The sequence below is a fragment of the Anguilla rostrata genome, chromosome 4 (genome assembly GCF_018555375.3).
Source record: "Anguilla rostrata isolate EN2019 chromosome 4, ASM1855537v3, whole genome shotgun sequence".
Lineage (NCBI taxonomy): Eukaryota > Metazoa > Chordata > Actinopteri > Anguilliformes > Anguillidae > Anguilla > Anguilla rostrata.
Window position 1 is genome coordinate 61781850 of NC_057936.1, and position 18699 is coordinate 61800548.

Genomic DNA, 18699 nt, shown 5'->3' on the forward strand with positions numbered 1-18699 from the left:
TTTAAATCTAATATGCTGTGGCATTTGTTTTTTTTTTTGTTGTTGTTTTTTTCGCACTGTTCTTCTGTGAGAGCTCTGCAGGAGTAGAGCCTTAAATTATTACCGGTCCAACAGATGAGCAGCGAAATGAGTGACGGACAGCCATATAAATGAAAGATAGAACACATTTCAAAGGGAGTCTTTGCAAGCAGTGATCAATAAACTTTGGTGCGATGTATTCGACTTATCTACCCAAAGAGGTTCTGACAAAATAAATAGCCGTTAATTGAGATGTGTTAGTGGGGGGAAAAAAAAACCCAATTATCATCAATGGAAGAAATTATTATATAAATTAATCCTTTCCTAATTTTAGGGGAAGTTTGGCTTTTCTTCTGGGAGATCAAAAAAACTTTGGTGACCTCAAAGAATGAAATTACACACGATTGAAAACATTCATTATATTATCACATATCAACACCAGAAGCCTCAGGATTTTCATACAGTGTGCCCGCATATAGCTATGAGAGAGAGAAAGAGAGAGACGGAGCTTTTTGGCGGTTGCAAATTGCTTTGATCTAAACTACAAGGATCAGATGCGCAAGCTTATCCACGAAATGATGTCACCACTCCCAAACGAAGTGATTCCTGGCTGAGCCTCCAGCTCACCGTTCATGAATGAAACGCAATATGCCCTCAGACCCCCTGCCCTTTGTTAACTGTCTAATGTGATCCCTTCTTGAGTAAGCCACCTGCGTGCCCAAAAGTACCGGTGGAGGTGACCGGCACCCTTGCGTCCCGTTCCCCCCAAACCCCCCCTTTTTTTTTTTCTCTGGGGTTCGCCGAGGGATCGATGCATGCGCGTGTGTCACCGTGGAGACCGCGGGAAATCCTCGGGAGACGGCCGAGGACAGACGGACCGGCGCGTCCGTGCGAAAGCGCCCGTGCACTTGACCCCCGAACGACACGAACGAGCTCGCTGCGCGTCGGCCGGGAAACGCGCGGTCGGCCTGGCGACGGCGGCCTTCGGCGTCCAGCTCTGTGCAGAGAGAGAGACGTCGGTAACGCGGGTTATAAATCACAGCACGACGCTCTATGAGTGGGCTACATGCAGTAACTCTGTCCTACATGCTACACAACATCATCACCGACAACACGTGGTCATTCAGCACTTATGAGGACAGAGACATGGGTGACGAGGGTTATAAATCACAGCACCACGTTCTATGAGTGCTCCTTCATAAGGGCCACATACAGTAACTCCTACATGCTATACAGCGTCATCACCATAAATACATAGCCATTCAGTACGTATGTCAAAAACTGAAAATAAGCACATAGTGTGTCACTTCTTAGTATGTCATGGTACTGTCACTTTCTGCATCAATGGTGATATGACACACTGTATTCCTTCTTGTAGTCACTGACATGACATTATATGAATGTTTATGTAGTGCTATTCACTGCATATGAATGGGGCTATGCAGGATCATTGCCAAAACAACAAAAAAATACTGAATAAGCTGTAAAACAAAACCGAAGACTAGATGCTTAGGAGACTGTGATTTACTGGAAAACTGGTCTTCCTGCAACTTGCTCAGTGCATGCTGGGATAGGCTCCAGCGCCCTCCCGTGACCCTGACCAGAAATAAGTGGGTATAGGCGCTTATGAGAAACATAAGGGGGTTTAATGGAGAGAACAGACCATTTATCTGCACCAGCTCACCACAGCAGTTGAGCGTTTCCAGCTATAAGTGATCAGAAATAGATCTGTCAGGTTTCTTCAGGCTAGCCGTTTGGACTGTTCACATGAGGTCTGATAACAGCAGCTTTCTATATAAAAGACCTGGCCTCCGTCTGGCATCTATCACAGTCATTTAGATCTCCCATTTTCTGTAAGGAGTCTCCATATCACTGCCCTCCTCAGCACACGGGTGAACACACACACACAAACACACGGGTACACACACACTCACAAGTACGCACATACACACACGCACAGGCACACGGGTACACACACATACACACACACACACATATGAGTGTACACATACCAACACACATGGGTATACACACACGGTTACGCACATACGCAAACACACACATACGCGCATACACACACACACATACACAGGGGCACGTATACTCACACAGAAACAAAATAGCTACAGTACCTTTTAGGTCAGCTAGACAGTCACTTAGGTCACAGCTCATTTTAACCTGATTGCTTTTCTGTTTTTTTTGTTGAGAGCCACAGGGTCTGCTGGTTTTAGTTTTCACATTAAAACAAGTTTAATTAATCAATTTATACCTAAGAAACCTGAGATGAGTTCAGTGGGTAATAAATTGCTTTAATTGATCAATTAAATGCTGAGTAACAATGGAAAGCAACAGACTCTGCGTCCCTCCTGGACCAGGGTTAGAAACGCCTGACCTGTAGCATAACAACAACCTGCTAGAACAGTCCAACAACTTTGATATCTGGTGTGTGTGTGTGTGTGTGTGTGTGTGTGTGTGTGTGTGTGTGTGTGCGTGTGTGTGTGTGAGGCTACAGTAAAATCATTCTTAAATATGATATCATCTGCATGTAATGATTAAATATGACGTTGCCTGTTTATTCACTGTATTTATGCTATAAGCCCACCAGCAAAATTAAGTGACGATGCAACTGCAGCAAGCGGCTGCACTGTTACTTGCAATCTGCTAAGTAATAATGTGGAGGGATCCAGCAGGGGTGCAGCGCACCCCCCATGACTACCAATCACGTTATTTTCCCAAAACCCCGCACAGCCGATGGCTGCCGGTCCGTCCGTCAATATTAGGGTTGGCGGGAAGCCCGGCCCGCCCCCGAAATGTCCCCTTCTCAAGCGGTTCTCCCTCCGCTTTTAATTACCCCGTGGAGCAAATTGATCCAGTCTCGCCCTCAGGCACAGAGAACTCTGCTCCGGCCACAAGTGAATGTTCCTTCTGAAGACGAATTGTAAACCATTAATATGCATGGCCTTTGATTTTCTGTTATTTCCTCATGATATTAAATATGAATTTCTGCATAAGGAAAAAAAAAAAACGATGTTTTATTTATACCGTGTGTACACAGCGATGGATTTTTTATTTTATTGTACTGTCTTTAATTATCCCTTTTATGCAAACTTTTAAATTAATAACAAGAAATGCAATAGAAGGCGTTGTGCGGATGTGTCCGATGGTCGGGCATCAAACAGAGGCTGTGCCAGTGCTGCCTCCATATTTGGGCGAATTTGGGCATGGTGGACACATTATACACTCCTTAATTTGGTCTTTCTACTTTACCAGCTAGTTTATCACCTCAACTGTTACCTGCTCAACCCATTTGATTATTTGTCCAGATGTCTGAAGCACTGGTGTAGGCATAGGTGGGCTAGGGTGGGCCAGCACTGCCTAAACAGAGCATAATGCCCCACCCATTTACCTTGGCTGAAGCTCCACACTCAATTGTGAACTCCAAACAAGGTAGTTCTGGTTCTTTTAAATAGAGAGTGATTTATGTGGGACACTTTTTATATAAATGAAACATGCACTGTACAGGGAATGCAGTTCATTGTGTACATAAATCACGCATTTGAATGTGCCAATGGGTTATGTATCTTGCATTGGTACAATGCACAAGCAAAATGCTCTAAGACTGAATAGAAAGCAGAGCTGGATTTTTTTTTGCATATTTATAAACGTAGGCGAAACTTTTTTTAATTTTTTTTCATTATGCTGGATTTAAACGACAGGCAAAACGAGCAAGGTTAATGAAGGAAGGGATTGGAGCGGATTTGAAGCGAACCGACAACCGAGCGCTTTCCTGCCGTCGCCAACGTCCCCTTGGTAACCGTTCCTGTCGCATGCCGCTGGCTCGGGTTCGCACGGCCGAGATCTGCTTTGTCCTCCACCGGCGGCGATAGGTGTAGATGTTTCGGGCGCCCGACAGCGCCTGCTTGTGTGTGGGAGGCTAGCCGCCGGGACAGCGAGCGCTAAGAACAGGAATGTGACGTTCATGTGAATGGTATTCACACAGTGGCGCAAAGGTAGCGCTGGAAACGGGAAAAGAGGTAGAAAAGATAGAAAAGGGCGGGGGGGGGGGGAGGCGGACGAGGCGGAAGGCGCTCGTTTAAGCCGCCCTTCGGGTCTTCGCTGATCCCGCTTCGTCTGCGCCGCGTCTTGCGAGAGGCCGCCTCGGCGCGGGAGCGCTTGACTGCGCGCAGAGAAAGGCGCCGGGAGCGTGGGATTGTGGGATTGAATCTGCTCTTTGGATAAAGGCGAGAATGGATTTCAGGATCAGAGCCGCCCGCGGTTGCGAGGCAGCACTAGCACACACTTTGTTTATGTGTGAGCGTGGTGTGTGTGGTAGTTGTAGGGTGTATGCATTGCAGTGTGTGTGTGTGTGTTTGTGTGTCTCTGTGTGTGGTGTGTTTGTGTGTGCATGTGTGTATGCCAGTGTGTGTGTGCATGTGTGTATGTGTCTGCCTTTGTGTGCACATATGTGTGCAGTATGTGTGTGTGTGTGCATGAGTGTGTGTGTGTGAGGGTGTGTGTATGTGTGTGTAGGTTTGTGGAATACACACGGTCTCCTCTCTTTGCAGCTCCCGTTGCCTCAGTGTGTTCATCCTTTTCTCTCTCCCTCTCGGCGGCATTCCTCTGTCACTTCACGGAGAGGAGCAGGGAGGACACGCCCTCCAGCAACTTTCTCCTTTTTAATTTGCTATTTATGTATTCATGTTTTTAAAGGGTGAAGGAAACTCATGCCTGTGAGTCTCATAGGTTCTGCTGATGCCTCCGTTATCTACCGGCAATAACGTGCCATCCCATAATCCCATTCCCGGGCTGATGTGCCTGATAGCAGCGGTGAGCCAAACTTTGTGCATACCTCTGTGCTTGTTTTCTGCTGGCTAGGTACACATCTGGGGCAAAAAAAAAAAAATAATAATTGAGAAAACTCCTTGGTGAGGGACAGTAAGAGCATACGGGGCAGTCTGTAAGAATTTGGACAGTGGCACAATTCTTTGTGTTGTTTCTGCAATCCAAGCGCACTGGATTTGAAACGAAACAATGAATACGAGGTTATAGTGAAGACAGTCGGCTTTAAGAAATATAGGCATTTCATACATACACCCCCCCTCCCCTCCATTTTAGTCCAAATCCATATGAACTGCACTGCACGTACATACATCAAAGTCTGACACTGCAGTGCGACTTAACCTGTAATTGAGAGAATAGTGTCCCAGCATGCACCGGGCCCGGTATATAAATATAAACTGCAGACAGGGCAGATGTGGCATTAATTATGGAACGCATGGCCGCTGGAGGGGACCTCGGTGACTTTGCGAGACGGCTGACTGCTGGCGATATGTGTGTGTGTGTGTGTGTGTGTGTGTGTGTGTGTGTGTGTGTGTGTGTGTGTGTGTGTGTGTGTGCGACGGCAGCTTCGGCGACCGGCTGAACTTCAGGTTGTTTCCCCAGCAACGGTGTCTGAGGTGATGTCAGCATGGACCTCTGTTGGCAGGACATCAGCAGCATTGGGTAACAAAGGAGAGGAGGGGGGGTGGAGGGGGGGGTGGGGGTGAGGAGGGGTGGATTAATTTACAGTACAAGGCAAAAGTAGCTAGCGAAGGTCAAATGAGCGCGACCACAAACTTCAAGCGGGAGTGAAAGCCAAGCCCAGTTAATCGAAAACAGCAGTGTTCCAACAACTCCGTTCGGTGACTTTACACTGGCGTTTCCATTTTATTTATTATATTATTTTTTTTTTTTCCTTCACTACCCCTTCTCTACTGAAAATGCTGTCTGTCTGTCTTCGTCAGAGCTCTCACCTGCCTGGTTCTGTGAAGCTCAGAGTGTTCTCAGGGTAGACACTGTGCTCTGTGAATCCTGCTATTTTTCACCCCTGAGTGACAGACGTCTTTCGCGCTAGCTCCTAGACACGAGCAGTCGAGCTCCGCAGCGAATCAGTACTGCACATCACCGCCGTGTCGGTCTGACCTCTGCTGCCAGTTCCCAGCCTCCATCTTAGCCAAGTGCGAGACCTACAAACAGCTTCGTTTTTTTTATGGGCCAAAACCGACAGAAACTTCAGAAAGGAGCTCTGAGTTTTGAGTTTGTGAAAGGCGTTCTCTATACACCCTCAGCTTGCTTTAGCGCTGCGGAAATCGGCCTTTTAGACGGCGCCCGCAAGCTCGTCTCTCATTGGCTCCCGGGCCGCGTGAGGCGGGCTCGCGAACCGCGGCGTGCTACAGAGGCGGCGGTTCAAAGGTCACGAAGAGCGCCGATGCAGCGCTAGCGTGACAGGGTGTTCCGATTTTGGCAGAAATGAGTGTGAAAATGAATAAAATAGATAGAAGATAAAAAGAAAGGCGATCTTCCGCGTGGGTCAGTTCCCCACTAAAGGCTGTCTGCAGAGTGGCTTTTGTGCCTCATTAATCATTGGGCTGTATGAACTTTAACTGAACCGTGCTCAGCACAAAGTGTGGACGCATAGCTCCGCATACGCACATCTCACGCACGCTCTCTCTGCACCACTTCCAGGGTCTGTCCTTTATCCTTGGACAGATGAGGCCTAACTCCCAGCCAGACCTCATCCACAGTCCTGGCCCTGTACTGCCCTGGCCCTGTACTGCCCTGGTCCTGTACTGCCCTGGCTACCGACAAGCAACTCTAGCCGTATATGAAAAAGTTTTTATTTCATATTTAATATTTATTTGTTCGTTTTCCCGGACACATCCGGCTGCTAGAGCTCGCTTACGTGACTCCCAGTTCCAGAAAAGAGCAGAAAGAAATACAACTCTGAAAAATGAGAAGAAACTCTCCCCATCTCCAGAAACCATTAAGACCTCTCCCACACCTCCAGGGTCAGTAAACTAATAGTTATTCATTGGCATGACAGAAAATCTTTCAGGCATCGCCAATGGGATTCGAGAGGTTATGTTTAAGGTTACAGGACTCAGCCAAGGATCATCAGTCGAGGCGATACGTCTCTGAGCTTTGAATACGACGGCTGAGCGGAACCATCGTCTCTTCCTCGCGCACAAAATAAAAAGCACGGCTTCAGAAGCCATTCTTAAGGCTAACTCTCCCTCCCCAAACAATCCCATTCACCTGTCTGGGTCTGTTACTCCCCGAAATAAATCTGCATTGCGAGAGGGGCCTCGCGCGCCGACGTCCCGATTGTTTGCGTTACCGGGAGCTCTGTTTGCGCCCGCCGCCGGAGATAGCGCACGTCGTCGCCGCGGCGATTAACGGGATTTAGGCGCCGCGCTCCTCACAGGAACCGCGACAAAAAAATTTCTGTTTTTGTTCAGGGTCCCGAAATATGCCGCCGTCTGTTATTTATGAAAAAAAAAAAAAATGTTAATTTTGCATAAGTTTCCAGATGGAAGAAGGTGGGAGACAGGTCATGGGGGTGGGGGGGTTTGGGGGCAGGGGGCGGGGGGGTGGCATGAGACAGCACAGTCTCCCGCTGCCTGTGTTTGTGTGCAAACAGCTCAAAAAGAGATGTTTTAATGTTTTATTGTTGCCACTGCTGATCTCTCTGGAGTAATATAAAAAAATAAATAAATAAAATAAACATGTGAGCAGACAGATAAATCAGCATACCGTATAAGTACATAATAAACAGAACCATGATGTGGACTCCTAATCCAGGAGAAGCTGAAGTAATGCTTCACAAAGGCCTGCAGATGAAAAGGGGGTGAGTGAGTGAGAGAAAGAGAGAGAGCGAAAGATAGCGCAAGTGGTAGAGCAAGAAGGATAGAGAGAGCAAGTTGTAGAGCCAGAAGGGGGGGAGGGGGGCGCAGAGAAAGAGAAAGAGACAGAGAGCAAGTGTTAGAGCCAGAGAGATAGAGGGAGGAGAGAGAGCAAGCTGTGGAGCCAGAGGGGAGAGCGAGAGAGAGAGAGAGGCAGTGAGAGAAGCAGAGAGAAAGAGAGAGAGACAGAGAGAGAGAGGCAGAGAGAAAAAAGAGAGAGAGAGAGAGAGCGAGAGAGAGAGAGAGAGAAAGGCAGATAGAGAAAGAGAGAGGCAGAGAGAGAGATGAGAGAAAGAGGCAGAGAGAGAGCAAGAGAGAGAGAGTGGCAGAAAGAGAAGGAGAGAGAGAGGAGTGTGATTGAGGCATTAGCTGTGTTCCCGGGCTCCAGCAGGAGAGGTCTGTCGCATTACTGCAGAACCGCAGCTGCAGCCGCGCTCTGCTGCTTCCGCGCAGTATCCTCCGGCTCGCAGCTCGCGCCGGCTGCAGGGCCGCAGTGTGGCGGGCCGGCCCCCGGGGGCCCCGCAGGACGCTGCGCGCGCAGCTGCGTGTGTCTGCGGCGGCCTGGCGCGGGCTTAGGGCCCGCGCAGACCGAGGGGGACGCTGCCCCCACTGTGGAACAGCAGGGGGAGAGTTCAGCCTCTTTCGGTTTCTACTGTGTGTGTGTGTGTGAGAGAGAGAGTGTGTATGTGGTGGGCAGGAGTGTTTCTGTGGGTTGTGAGTATCTGTGGGTGTTGTGGTGGTGTGAGAGATAGGTGTGTAGTGTGAAGGATGTGTTGTGGGGTGCATGTGAGAGTGTTTCTGTGTGTGTGTGTGTAAGTATCTGTGTGTGTGTGTGTGTGTCTGTGTCTGCGTGTGTGAGTGTGTCTGTAAGTGTCTGTGTGTGTGTCTGTGTATGTGAGTGTGTGTGTGTGTGTATGTGCATGTGTAAGTGTCTGTGTGTGTGTGTGTCTGTGCCTCTGTGTGTAAGTGTGTGTGAGAGTATGATTAAGTGATGTGTGAGTGGGTGGCATGAATGGGAGGTTTGACATTCAAAAAAATCCAAATGAGAAGTGAAGTGGATAGTGTCTGAAAAAGCTATTACATCCTTTACGTGTTTATCTTTGAATGAGTACAAAGCTTTAACACGTTCCCCACTAAAAAGAATACTCTGAAGGCGGCTATAATTACATTTCACAAAGTATAAAATACAAAAATACTAAAAAAAGAAAAAAAAAGAGAAAACGAGCGACCGTGTCGTTCTGAGGAAACAGGTGCAATATCTGGCTGCGACGCAGGTCCATCCATCACCCGGCCCGTTAATTTGAGCAGTTTACCGCTCCAGATGTTGGGTGTCTGGAGAGACACCTCGGGTTGGGAGGTCCAGGAAAGTGGGAGTCTGTTGTGCGATAATTCGGCTTCAGCTCTCTGTTATTGCTGAACAATGAGAACAGTGGGAAGGTACAGAGATGCATTATGGGCCATTATGCTCAATTGGGGGCGGGGGGGGGCTTTATATTGAGGTCGTCCAACATCCCTCGGGAAGATCGCTGTTCTGCTCACCAACTCAAACAGCTGGAACGGGGTTAACTCCAATAGGGTTTGTCCGTATGCTTTTTCGCAGTACGTTTTGGCATTGCATGTCCCCTTGCATGGGAGAACGGCCGCACTATTTGACCCGTTGTGTTTACACAACTTTACACGTGCCGAAAAGGTTCAGGAAAAAGTGGCTCACTCAAGGAAATGAGGCATGCATGCTTTGCTTGACATTGTGCTGGCAGATGACCCTGACTGTGCTGGGGGTGACAGTGCTGTAGCTGCTGTGCTGGGGCTGACTCTGCTGGGGGTGACAGTGCTGGGGCAGACTGTGCTGGGCCTGACTGTGCTGGGGATGACTGTGCTGGGGCTGACTGCGCTGGGGCAGACTGTGCTGTAGCTGCTGTGCTGGTGCTGACTGTGCTGGGGGTGACAGTTCTGGGGCTGACTGTGCTGGTGCTGACTGCGCTGGGCCTGACTGTGCTGCAAGCTGACTGTGCTGGGGATGACAGTGCTGGGGCAGACTGTGCTGGTGCTGACTGTGCTGGAGCTGAATGTGCTGGTGCTGACTGCGCTGGGCCTGACTGTGCTGCAAGCTGACTGTGCTGGGGATGAATGCGCTGGGGGTGACTGTGCTGGGGATGAATGCGCTGGGGCTGACTGTGCTGGGGATGAATGCGCTGGGGCTGACTGTGCTGGGGATGAATGCGCTGGGGCTGACTGTGCTGGGGGTGACTGTGCTGGAGCTGAATGTGCTGCAAGCTGACTGTGCTGGGGCTGACTGTGGCCAGTACACCAGCTGACTGGGCCTGGCCACTGCCTGTAGGTTCTCCCAGAGAGGAAGGGTTACAGTCAGTGGGACTTTCCCCCATGTCGCCCCACACAATCCCCCCTTCCAGCTTGTAGTCTGTGGAGAGATGGCTGGGGGAATGTTCCGCTCTAAATGATGCAGCAAGGACACTGACTGTGTACAGCAGGGCTTTCAAAATGTGGGGAGAAAATGAACAAAAAAGGCTTTAAAAAGATAACTAAACTTGTAAAATATTTCACTGGGGATGAAAAAGTTGAGAACAGTGAATTAAAACTAGAGACAAGCACAGATGACACACGGTATGTACGTGAGCCTCGACAGCATGCTGGATCAGCACCCAGGAGCAGCAGCACCATTAACACCCTTCTATTCACAAGGTGCAGCTAAGAATAGAACAGATGTACTCACACATGCACACACACACACACACACACACACACACACACACACACACACACACACACAGGTGAGCGCACACACACACACACACACGCACACACACGCGAGGGAGAGAAGGTCCAGCCGACTCTCTCTGGGCGGGGAGGCAGAGGAGTCGGAGACGAGCACGAGGACTCACGCATCCGGCGGCCTGCGCGTCTCGCCCGAGCTCCTCCGGGAGGCGTACCTTCCCCGGGAACAGCGGAGCGGAGCGGGCGCTCTCCGGAGTGTCGCCGGGGCGGCGATTACGAAAATAAGAGCAGGGGCGCGTCTATAAATAGGCCCCTTTTTTCCCCCCCCCGGTGCGCGCCGCGGTCGAAAAGCGCGGAGACGGCTCTCCGGCGCGCCGTCATTAAAAAGAAACGAGCGCTCGGGTCGCCGTGGCGACGCGAGGGGCGGTTTGACATTGCGTTGAAGGTTCGGCGGGACCGTCACAATCCTCGCGGCGTCTCCGTTTCTGCTGTGACGGCAGATGTCTTCGTGTCCCGACAACACTCCCCCCGATTCGCCGAGGACACGCGGCAGACAGCGTGGCTGTTTTACATACACAGGCCGGTTTTAATTACCCTGCCTGAGTTTTTATTAAAATTTTTTATTTGTTTTCTTCGTTGATATTCCTGTTCTGAGGTTAAGTGTCAGTTGGTAGTGCAACTGCGGATTCTCACCTGGGAATGGACGCCTTTTTACCTCTTATCCCGGTTCGCTCACCCATGAGCTAACACTCTCGCCCATTTTAAGCCAGTGGGTTGTTTTAAAAGGGACATCTTAAATGTAACTTCAGTTTTAAATTCCCTTCTGACCTCGTGCCCCCGAGTTCGCTCACCCGTAAGCTAACGTGCTAACGGCGGTGTTCATTTAAGCCGCCACTTCGTTTCAAAGGGGACTTTGAAAGCTCCCGTCGAATTCGAAATTCCTGCACTTCGACCGAGGCAGACACGTTTTAGAACAGCACCTCATCTGCCGCCGGCACCGCCACCCGGGGGGGGGGGGGGCTTACGCTCTAACCGAAAAGGGCGGGACGTTGTCACGGCGCCAGTCGATTAAGACACATCCCCGGCACATCTGCCCTCGGATTCGAACCCGGGAGCATTCTGGGCCGGGGGAGATAAAAAGGCTCTCTTTCAAGGTCCAGCACATCTGCATGTTCATTCCATTTCCCCTCTGTCCAAAACAAAAATAAAAATAAAAAAAAGACTAAAAAACTGATTGATTGTTAGCATACGAACACGTGGCGATCACACAGTTCCGAACAGCTCGTGTGTGCAGCCTGCGTTCCCCGTTTATCGCGCGCACAACGCTCTCGTGATGCTGCAGGCGAGGGCACGCGCGCCTCAGACGATCGCCCCGCTGGCAGAGCGGGACGGGGGCGGGAGCCACTCGGGCTTCTGAAGCCGCTTCCCGCGCGGCGTAACTCCATTACCCCGGGTCAGACGTTCCCGTGGAATTTTAATGTTCAAAGGGGGAGGGGGGAGGGAGGGAGGAACGTCACTGTCCCTTTCCCAAAGGGCCACTCATTTCATTCAGTCTCCTTCCGAGTGGATCAGAACCGAAAGACGCAGGACAATCTTGTTCTATCGTTTCTTTTTTTTTTTCTTTCTTCCTTTTCTTTTCACGGGACCGTTCACCGTTTTGCGACACGGCGCAGGCGGTCTCGCGCAGCGGAGGCGGGGTCACCTGTCTGACGGCTGCCTCGAGCATTCCGCCCTCCGTGACCGCCGTCCTTATGCTACGGCCAGCTCGCTCACGCTGATATTTCTGCGTTTCCTCCTGCCTGATCGATACCAGTGCCCACGGTCAGACACGCATGGATCCCCTGGCCCACCGATTCAAAAGTGATCAAAAGTTCGCCAAAATTGCTTTCCCACACATTTGGGTTTTCTCATATCTTTAATTGGTCTTTCGTCCAGTGGAACATCAACACGCGGTGTTTAGCGATTCAGCTGTGCAGCGAACCAAATGCAACAGCCGATTGAAAAGATGTTTTTTTCATATTAGGCACCGTAAATTAATTATTGATTTTTTTTCCTACATTGCGTGCATTGTTTGTAATTGTATGTTGATACAGTAATGGAGCCTTGCTTCATGCTCAAATGGAGCTTTGCTTTTGATGAGCTCAGTCTGCAATGTGTGATCCGCTCGCAGAGCTGTTTGTGAAAGTCTGAATTTGGGGGGGCGGGGGACGGGGGCTTGTAGGCGCTCTTCTTTGCAGACTTAACACCTTATTGGAGGATTATTTACTCTGGAAAAACCAACACAATCTCTTGCAATCGCAGAGGGGATAGTGAAAGGCATTCAGATATTAGATCTCTCTGCATCTTTAGCTTATGGATTTATTACTACATATATTTTTTACAAAAAAAAAAATATATATATTTATATTCATGTACATATTGATATAATGCATTTAAATAACTTCAGTTAGGGTGGCATGCTTCAGTTGCTTCGCTCAAAGCTGCTGTTTGGTCGTCACCCAGGCAACAGACCAAAATTCACCACACGCGCCAACCTCAGCCAATTTCACTGAGAGATCGGATCTGGCTGCTCTGGCATGAATTACGGCAACCGGGGGGTGGAGGGGGGGGGGGCGCAATCCAGAAGCAGTAAAGAACCCCACAGCCATCCATTCTTCAGCTCTGCTAAAACAAACCTGACAGTCCCTGTGGAGAGCCGGCACGGTAACACACAGAGAATAAGAACCCTCTTTGTGCAGTCTGTCAATTTTAACTGCGTGCGCACTAATCAGTTAAAACCACTTTAATTGGGCCCGGTCACCCGTGTACCGTATTTACTGTTATCCCTGCTCGAAGAATGAGAGCGTCAGCCGCAAACTGCTACTGTAGAGCATCGCAAGTAAAACGGGAGATTCCTGACCCCTGCTGTCTGTTCTGGTAACCGATGGCAACATCAGTCAAGAGAAGGGGGGACACACAGATATAATAATTTATATTTACAGAACCAAATCTTCCGTGACTCCAGATACTCACACACACATACATACATCACTTGAGGTGATCTTCAATCTGTACACTGAACTTACTGCGTGCAAGCAATGCTGAAGCTTTTTCAGCACTGAACGCCAGACTTTGATAAGGAGGAGTAATGATTAAGTTGTTCACAGACCCAGAGAAGAAGAGAAAGACAAGCCAAAGTACTCTTGAAGAAAGAGAGCCTGTTCTAGCTGTTACAAACCAGGACCAGCGATGAAGCAAATAAACTCTTCCGTCAAATGACCTCACAGTCCCAGAAGTCACAAAATAGACAGTGGAGTTTGATATCCTGACATATCGTGATATAAATCATGGTGTCTGTGTGTGTGTGTATGCGTGTGTGTGTGTGTGTCTGTGTGTGTGTGTGTGTGTGTGTGCGACAGCCTGGTTCGGACTCGTGGATCTCTCCCAATAACTCTCCGCAGTTTGTTCAATTCCCAGCCCCATGAAATCGCTCTGATGAGATAAACCCCTGGAATCGTAAAGCTGGAGGTCACATAAAGCTGTGCTTACCTTGACCGAATCCCTCTCTGGACGGACGTAATGGAAAACCAGTTTAATCCAAACGGCTAGCGACTGCAACGGGCAAACTATCCTGCGCACGAGGCTCGTGGCTCACAGCTAACAGAAGCAGCCTCTCTTCTCTCTGCTCCCTCCCTCTCTCTGGCTGCTGTACCACTTGCTCTCCCGCTCTCTCCCTGTCCTCTCTCTCTCTCTCTCTCTCTCTCTCTCACTCACTCACTCTCTCCCTGTCCTCTCTCTCTCTTTCTCTCTCCCCGTTCTATCTCTCTCACTCTCTCTCTCCCTCCTTTTCACCCTCTCTTGCTCAGTCTTTCTCCCCTGTTCTCTCTCTCTCTCTCTGTCTCTCTCCTCTGTTTTTTTTCTTCTCCTCCCGGCGCTGGGCAGAGGAGCAGGGTGAGAGCGCGGAGCCGGGCAGGAGGGGGTGGGGGCGGTGGGGGGGGTGAAGGTTCTCTCCTCCTGCAGTTCTGAAGTCTGAGCGGAGCGGTGCGTAGCGTAGCGTAGCGTGGCGTAGCGTACCGTAGCGTAGCGGAGAGGCAGGGGAATGCGCTCCCGGACTCCCCCGGCTAACCCGCGCGCTCGCTCTCCTACCTCTCGGGGACCTGTGACTGGGGAGACAGCTCCGCGGCGCAGCCCCCGCGAGTGCCGCGGTCTTCATCGGGCTGATTAACGGAGCGTCCACCCCCCCCCACCCCCCTCCCCACAGAGAGGCGAGCGCTGGGCCAGGGCTTTATGGCCACCGGGGGGCCTCTTTAATTCACAGAGACAGGGGCCCTTGGGAATGGTGCCCCTTCCAGACTAATGCATTCACAGATGTGTGTGTGTGTGTGTGTGTGGGTGTGTGCGTACGTGTGTGTGTGTCAGTGAGAGTGTGTGTGTGGTTGTGTGTGTGTGTGTGTGCGTACGTGTGTGTGTGTGTGTGTGCGTATGTGAGAGAGAGAAAGACAGACCACAGTGTTGAAATGCTGAAGGGAAAACAGGGATGGGTGAATATAAAGACTTTCCCCTGATAAGAGATATGAACCCTGGCTGTATAATATATACACACAACTCCTAACCTAACACACACACACACACACACGCGCATGCACGCACACACACATGCACGTGCAGACATGCACACACGCACACGGTAGTGTACGTATTTACAGCTACACTGTTTTTTATTTTAAAAATCCCTGGTTACTTGGTGACCTATTTTCTTTTGGAATATGCACATTTCTCCATGTTATGAATGATTACGGTTATGGCTTCCTTTTTCCCAAAATGCACTGCTGCACCCCTTCTGCTCAAAGGCTGTGGCATCTGCAGCATGCTCCTTCACACCCGTCTGTAACTTTTCAAACAGTGTGCGTGTGTGTGTGTACGTGTGTGTGTGTGTAAGAGAGAGAGAGATAATGTGTGTGCGCATACGTGCAGTGCGTCTGTGTGAGACACACATCGATCACCGGAAAGGTTACTTCATACTTGATATCATCCCACATCTGTCATGTGTGTGATCTGCTTTCAGATTTTTCTTTTTATTATTTATTTATTTTTCTCTTTATTTGTAGCTCTAAAAGATTTAAATAAATGTCCTTTCACAGCAGTATACTGTAAAAATATATGTACATTACAGTATTTTAGTGGCAATAAATAATATATTTCTCTTATATATCCCTTCATTGATACTAATTTATTTCAATATATTGCAATATATTTCATTTTCAATTCAAAAAGGAAGATGGTAAGCACACAGGTCTCAGTGTAGGTACAGTAACGACTGTCATAAGAAAATGTGTGAATACACTGTGAATATCTACAAAAATGAAATATATACATACATAGACATATTTTCATGATATTGCAAAGCTTTACAACATATGGGTAAATGGTAAATGGACTGCATTTATATAGCGCTTTTATCCAAAGCGCTTTACAATTGATGCCTCTCATTCGCCAGAGCAGTTAGGGGTTAGGTGTCTTGCTCAAGGACACTTCGACACGCCCAGGGCGGGGTTTGAACCGGCAACCCTCCGACTACCAGACAATCGGTCTTACCTCCTGAGCTATGTCTCCCCTAAATAAACACGTTGTGGTCATTTTCACATACTGCGATTGCATTGGTTAAAAATGAATATTTAAATGTACTGGTAGCTCTGAGATAGACGCACAGCTTCTTAAAGGTCGCTGATCTGATTGGAGACTGGGTTTTCGCTCAGAGAGCCAGATGTGGAGGAAACGTGGAGGCGGGCGTGCAGCACCTGACGGTGTCCAGCAGGGGGCAGGCCTGTGGAAAGAAGTGAAGGGATGAGAGAGAAGAGAGCTGCTTCACCTGCAGGTAGTAATGGCTGACAGCGGGGGTGTGATTGTTTTAGCGTTCCATAATTCCACCTGTGCCAAATTGATGCCGTTGCAGCTAAACTAACCGACAGCAGTTTAGCTGTGCATTTAAAGGCAATTATATTTTTTTATTTTTCTATTTTTTTTAAAAATAACAAACCGCCAAACAGATGGATTTGTTTTATTCTGGGTTTAAATGCACATAGTCATATCCAGGTATACGGACAGGGAGAGTGAAGCCTGTGATGTCAGAGCCTTGTGGCCTAATGCCACGCTGACTGTGTCAGAAATATTGGGGATGTCCTGGAAGCCAGCTGTCTCACACTGTAATGTAAAATGCACTTATTAGTGCCCAAATAGAACATGATTGTACTTTGAGAAAAATGTCTTCCTTAAAGAATAAAAAATGGACTCCCACTGTATCTATATTTCCTCTGTTGTTGCATATTTGATTCACTGAATGGTTTCAAATATTTAGACAAAAAGAAACTGAGTAAACACAGAATACATTAAATAATTTATTTTATTTAATGAAAAAAAAGTTTTAAAAGTGCATACCACCCATTTGAAAAAGTTCGGTCATCACAGTGAGTTGAAGCTGAAGTGTAATTGGGTTATGCAATGAGACAACGATCCAAATCAGAAAAGCAAGGCCACATCTGAATGACTGAAAAGTTTTGGAGTGGCTTAGACTTGAACCCAATAGAGATGCCGCGGAAGAACCTGAAAACGAGCCGTTCGTGCTCGAAAACCTACCAATTTTTCTGAATTAGTGGAGTGTCATTCGTGAATGATTTATTCTTTTTGAATGATTTTTTTGACGAATAAAACGAACTGACTCACCTCCATTTAACGATTCGTTCATTTGGCTCAGCTCTCAGTAAGTTGCAAACTTACCATTCGCTGAAGCTGCACCTTCTCCTATTTAACAGCTTTCACCATTGGGCTGTGTAGTAGCAATTAGCCAATGGCAGCATTGGAGCAAGTCTGCACATTCCCCTCTGACCTCTTTCATCAACAGGTTTTATCCCACAGAACTGCCGCTCACTGGATTTGTTTTGTTTTGTTTTGTTTTATCGCACCATTCTCTGCACCCAGTGTATGAAAATTAACCTCTAGAGACTGCAGTGTGTGAAAATCCCAGGATAGCCGCTGTTTCTAAGATGCTGGAGCCACCATATCTGGCACCAGCAATACACGGTCAAAGTCACTTAGATCACGTGTCTTGCCCATGGTAATGTCTGGTCAAACGACAAGCCTCCTCTTGTGTGCATGTGTCATATACCGAGTCGCTGCCACGACCGATTCACTGTGTGGTGGAGCAGGCAAATTGCCTTAACAGGCCGCTGTACCTAATAAAGTGGTACCTATGAGTGCGGATCAGAGATCGCTGTTATACTTGCCCATACTTTACTGTAGTTTCTGCACTCTGTGTCTAAGCGTGCAGACCTGCTAAATTTATCATCTTAACCCTTAACCCTTCCTGCGTGTCTTATCACATTTTAAATTGAGTCTGCACTCTGGAGCCAGAGGCTATGTTTGTGAAAAAAAAAAAAAAAAAAGAAAAAAAAAATCCCTTAGGCTTGGGAAAAGCGTATGTTAACAATGTTAGGAGCAGCTGGTGATTAAAAGTTTGTTGTGACAGACTTACCCCTGTGTGTCTAAGTAACTGGACTTTTTATGTTGCTGTCTCACCTCTTACCACACGGTTAATAGATTGCACTTCAGCTGGTTTAATCTGCAACAAAAAGAGAGACTAAATTATAATTACAAATAATCTAGGTTTGCGATCTACTTATGCCAATCTGACTGTGTGCCATTCTAAGAGTAGGTGGTGGGTCTACACAGGTGGGTCTATGTCAGTGCGGGTCACATGGTTTATCACTGCCAGTTAGTTCCTCCCAGGTACATACCAGATTCTCACAGCACTCCAGCAGCAACCAATGAGAGCAACACCTCTTCTCTGATTGGTGCTTTCTCTCCTGCCATACTTTGCGGCCTGCGAAGCGGAAAACAGTCATTGGTTTTCGTGCGATCGCGTGGGACGGCACACGTGATATTCCTGTACTGAGGTCGGATGCGCAAAGTTTAGAACACAAAGCACAGACCTTTCTTCGAGTTGTGCTTCATATATTTATTTAGAAAAATGCTTTTGTCCTTCGTGCTCACTTGATACTGCCGCTCAGATATAGATTTTTTTATTCCATTTATTTATTTTTTATATCACTTGGTGGTTTTGACTGCATACTGCTGCTATGCAAAAAATAAGAAAAAACTGTTTCTGTTAGAAAGAAACTGCACAATAATGTGAGTTCAGATGCACAGTGCAGTGGCCAGTGTTGAAAGGTTGTTTACCTAACATATTGCGTTT

At 48.2% G+C, this 18699-nt stretch overlaps 1 protein-coding gene across 1 annotated transcript in view; it reads right to left on the reverse strand.

Annotated features, from left to right (window-relative positions):
* Positions 1-14317, reverse strand: part of LOC135253907 (cadherin-12-like) — a 139851-nt gene extending 125534 nt beyond the window's left edge. Inside the window, exon 1 of the mRNA XM_064333750.1 lies at positions 14001-14317. The gene's annotated coding sequence lies outside the window, so the exon portion shown is untranslated. The remainder of the gene's footprint in view (positions 1-14000) is intronic.
* Between the last annotated feature and the right edge of the window lie 4382 nt (positions 14318-18699).